The 5093-nt window shown below is 49.0% G+C and overlaps 1 protein-coding gene across 1 annotated transcript in view; it reads left to right on the top strand.

The window, feature by feature from the left end:
* Positions 1-5093, top strand: part of sntb2 (syntrophin, beta 2) — a 29224-nt gene that overhangs the window by 6706 nt on the left and 17425 nt on the right. The window lies entirely within an intron of this gene.

The raw sequence follows: 5093 nt of genomic DNA, 5'->3' as shown, positions 1-5093 counted from the left end.
CCGTTGTGTTTCCGTGGTTTGTGGCTTCAGCTGCAGCACAGTTTTATGCTCCTTCACCTGATTGTGTTCATTTTGTGTTTCGTCTCTCTTTGTGGTCGTCCTGCAGCTTTGTGTGTCCTGTCATCATCCTGTCGCTGTTTGTGGTTGTTGTGTGTCTTATTTTGTGTGTCTGTTTAGTTTGTTCACTCCTACGTTGTGTAGTTGTTTGTGTCTCGTTTTTAACATCTCAGTCTCTTTGTGCGTCTGTTATGTGTGTTCACGTGTCTCGTTGTGTGTCCTCGCAGTAGTCTAGTGTCTCTTTGTGTGTCTCTTTGTGTGTCTTTCTGGCAGCTTTGTGTAGTTTTGTCGTCCTTTTGCTCCCCTTTGTGTGTTGTTTTCCACTGTTGGGTTGTTTTGCTCCAGTTTGTGTTGTGTAGCTGCTGTCAGGTTGTGTAGCTGTCGGCCTGTCTTCCTGGTAGTTTGTGTACTTTGTGGTCCTTCTGCATCTTGTTTTTGTCTCTTTGTCGTCGTTGTGTGTCTGCGGTCATCTCCTATCTCCTTCTTAACACATCAGGACGTTTCTGCTGAGCTGCTTTTGCGTCTCTTTGTGGTTGTTTTGCGTTTTTTGTCGTCCTTTTGCGTCTCGTTGCAGTCGTCTTGTGTCTCTGGTTGTGTTCTGGTTTCCTTTCTGGTCTGTTTTGTCGGTCTGGGTGTGTTGACTGTCTTTGCGGTTCTTTTGTGTCTTTGTGGTCGTCTGAACCTGGACCTCCTGGTGGTGGAGTCTCCTCCCCGTCTAGTTGTCGTGTGTCTCTTTCATCGCTGTGACCTGTTTTGTTGTGTTGTGGGTCCGTGCGGTTCTTTTGTGTCTCTGAAGTCTTTGTACTGATCCAAACAGACCCTGGACCAGCGAGTCGTCCAGGAAGCCTCCATGTGTTGGTTGGTCTGAAGCCAGACGTCGTGTCCGTAGAGGAGACTCGCTGGTTCTTCGTGTCGACGTTTTAACGCCGGCTGACGCTGGAGGCAGGAATTCCTCCCTGAGCTCGGCCGTGTCGTCGGTTTCCTTCTGCGTCCACAGTTTGTCAGATTTATGGCAGCGCGGCGGTCAGACGGTGGAAAGTGTTTCCAGAAGGACGCGTGGTCGCTCTGAGGAACTCTGAAGACTCGACGCCGTGGACTCGTTGACACGGTGTTGAGCTGGATTCTTCTGAAAAAGCTGATGAACGGTCATACAGACGCCTGATGAGCAGCTGGTTCGTCTCTTCGGTGAGAGCTTCAACCTTCTGACTGCTCGTCCAGCAAACCTCCTACTGCAAGTTATTTTGCTCTGTTTGTTTGGTACCAAACCAGAACCCGCCCACGGTGCTGTTGATGTCAGTAGATGCTTCTGACCGGCAGCCTGGTGGATGTTAAAGCTCCTCAACAAACAGCTGTTAAACCCAACGGCGTGGAAACGGTGATGCAGGATGAGTGCATTCAGCTCAGACCATCCAGCTTCAGCAACATCAAACCTCAAACATCAGCCTCCAGCAGCTGCAGGGATTCAGACTTCTCTCTATAAAACATGCTTTTAATGTGAAAGCGGTGTCTCGTGGTGACGTGTTCCTGTGTCCTGCAGGTTTTTGTTTTGGTGTCTTTCAGCTCAGCGTTGCTAAAAATGAGCCTTAAAAGCTTTTAAAGACGATAATCAGCCAACAGAGTGAAGTACTGAGCTTGGTAAAGGCTTCTGTCTTTATCAGTAGTCGCTGGAGATGAGTCGAGACTCTTCAGTTTGTGGATTTCTTTCTTCACCATCTGCTCGTTTTGTGCTGATTGTGTTTAAACCTGCTGACGCTGATGCAGCCACACTGACATCCAGATTCTTTAAAAATCACCAAATTTACACCATTTCTCCCAAAAATGTCCCAAAAACAGAACGAACAGTCCGATGTTTAACTTTCCCAGGGTCCTTGAACTCATCGTCTGCGGTGCGTCGGGAGAATGAACCAAATCTGAGCCGACGTTTCATCACAATCACTTTTTGCACAAAACTGATTCTGTAAAAAACTAAAAATTCTGCCGTTCTCGGCGCACCGGGCCGCTGGACAACAACTCAGGGAGTCTTCAGCTGAACTGCAGGCGGTGTCTCTGCAGCGCCCCCTGCTGTGGCTGCAGGAACCATGTCAGCGTGTCGTTCTGTTCAGAAGACGTCTCTGAGTTCTCCTCCGTCGTGCGGTTCTGGTTCTGGTGAACAGTGAGCCTCAGTGAGTTAAACCGTCCGGTTCTGTTCGTGGACGTTTCCTCCAGCTGGTGTCTGCGTTGACTTCCTGTCAGCGTTCAGGCGTCTGTCTACCTGACCGTCTGGACTCACCTGCCCGTCCTCTGCAGCCAGAGTCGACCTGATCCCTGGTTGCCGACGGCGACGGGTCGGCGTTGTAATCTCCAGCAGCAGACAACGATGGATGTGATTATTTCTGCCCGTAATCTGCTTTATCCTTTGTAGAAAGTTGACACACATCCTCGGACACGGCGACTACGCGACCTTTAGAGAGCCGCTTACGTAACGGCGCCGCCGCTCGTAAACACACTGGACTGTTTCCACTGATCCCAGAGAGGAGGGAGGCAGGTGTGGGTCTGCAGGACCAGGGGAATACTGTTCACACGGGCCGACTCAGGACATCTGGTCGCTCACGTCGTACAAACATCACCCACGAACGGTCCAGACCCAGGTGGTCGTCACGGCGACGGCTGATTTCTGTTATCAGTTAATCTGCTGATTATGTCCACGATTAATTAATCAAGTAATGGATGCAGCTCTGGTCTAGATTCTGGTCCGAATCGATCGACTGTGAGGATTTATCAGGACAGAATCCAACGTGTGGATCACATATGATCAAATACAGTAAAATAAATAAATGAGTAAAACTAAACCTGAAGCAGAGACAACAGCAAATAAATGATAAAAATATCCAGAGAAGCTGGTTTAAGCGACTCCAGTGTGTTTATTTTACTTTATTGTCCATGTCGAGCAGCAGACAGAGCGACTCGTGCGACCTGCAGGTCTCCACCATAAAGCAGCGGCTCAGTGAGGCTCATCGGCCTGAACAAACCCATCCTGGAAACACGAATCACAATAAACACCGTGTCAGCATCAGTGTGACCTGTACATGGCTTCATCATGGTGTCTTGTTCAGGTTCAGACCTGCTGTTCCTGACCTGGATTTGTTGGTCTTTGTGTGGGACTTGACATTGGACTTGCTGGTGGTGACTTGGACTTCATGGTCTTAACTTGGGACTTGATTTGGAATGTGTTGGTCCTGACTTGGCACTCTCAGGTCTGAACTTAGGACTTGTTGGTCTTGACTCAGGACTTTGTGGTCTTAACCTGGGACTTGTGGTTTTGACCTGGGACTTGATGATCTTGATTTATTACTAGACTTGTGACCTGGATGCTGGAGGAGGAGGAAGATGGAGGAGGATGAAGATGAAGGGGGAGGAGGAGGAGGAAGATGGAGGAGGATGAAGAGCCAAACCACAGGGACATTTCTGGGCAGCTTTGGGGGAAACTGTGGCGGTCGATCGGGTCGGGTCGGGCTGCTCTGTGAGCGATTATGAGCATCCATGATTGCTGCTGCTGTGGTGAAGGAGCAGAACTATGTGTCGAGTCAGACTCGGCTCGGCAGCAGATGAGCCTCCTCCTGGGAGGCCGGCAGCTCTCCGGGGAGCCTCCGTCCTCCGTGCACACTAACGCAGGAGCGTGCACGAGGCGGGCTTTCCTCTGTGGACGGGCCTAATTAGAACAGGAGTTCTGACGGAACTAACGAGTTCATCCGAGAGCAGCGGCGTGAAGAAGCATCTGTCTGAGGATGGAAGGAGGAGAAAGAGCTCCTCTGGCAGGCTGGAGAAGAGCTACGAGTCCTGGAAGGAACACAGTGTGGAGCACAGGACCAATAAAAACGTCCATAAATTAATTCTAATCAGAAGACAGACTCGTTCTGAGGGAAGCCGGGGCACAGTCCTGACACGCAGGGGTTCTGACGAGTCACTAGTTAATTAAACTCTTAAATGTTTCAGCGAATCATGAGCCACAGTTTTCATGACAAGTCACCAAACATCAGGTTTTAAAACGTGTCTGAATGACACCATGACGAGCCAGAACCTGGAAAAGCTGAAGAGAACTGTAGACGTTTGGTTTGGTTCTGTCTGGAACGCTCACCAAACCTGAAACCTGACAATCAGGAAGTTCCATCAGAATCATGAAAACAAACCGTTTGGTTGAAAACAATCAAACTTTGTTGTTAATCTGAACGTAGGACTTGGTTTGAGAATTCTTGACTTGTCGGTCGACTCGGGAGTTGCTGGTTTTGACGTGTCTGTTGGGACTTGTCGGTCGTGGCGTCTTGCTCGACCCGGAAGTTGTCGATCTTGACTTGAAACTGGATGGTGTTGACTTGGGACTTGTTTAGGGACTTGACTGCAGGTCCTGTGTATCCAGCATGCTGTATAAATGACCTGAGCTGGACTTGGACCTGCTGGTTCTGGTCCCGTGTCTCCTGGTCGTTGGTGAACCAGTCTGTTGGGACTTTAACGAGTCTCAGCTCCAGGGTTTGTTCCCATCGTGTCTTCGTGTCTGTAAAGTTGCTGCTGAAGCTGCGGTTCCGTCGTTATTCGCTCCGTCAGAGGATCTGTCCGTCCAGAACCACAGAGTTCTGGAAACTCTCCGGGCTCCACACAGAAACATGCAGGAACGCTGCAACGCTTCCTCGCTGTGGTTCTGACGGTTTCTGCTCGACCCGACTCCACTCCGAGTCGTGAAAACCCAGCAGCTGCTGAGACAGACAAACAAACAAACAAACAAACAAACAAACAAACAGTCTTTATTCTGGATTCTAACCAACATGAGGGACATTCAGATCAAACCCATTTTACAGCGTTTTTCTACTTATTTTTTATTTGACTTGTTTGTTACAGTTCTCGGTGTTTTCAGCTGCCTTCATGCCTTTCGCCTGTTTTTCTGGTTTCAGGCTCCGTTTCCTTTCCTGGATGTCGAACCAGTTTTTTATAGAAAAGCAACAAAATTCATTATGAACTGTAGATAAATATAAAGACTTCACTTATCAAATACGTTCAGAGATAAC

This window comes from Stegastes partitus, unplaced genomic scaffold, assembly GCF_000690725.1.
Source record: "Stegastes partitus isolate 25-593 unplaced genomic scaffold, Stegastes_partitus-1.0.2 Scaffold1152, whole genome shotgun sequence".
NCBI lineage: Eukaryota > Metazoa > Chordata > Actinopteri > Pomacentridae > Stegastes > Stegastes partitus.
This window is presented reverse-complemented; position numbering and strand designations above follow the sequence as displayed.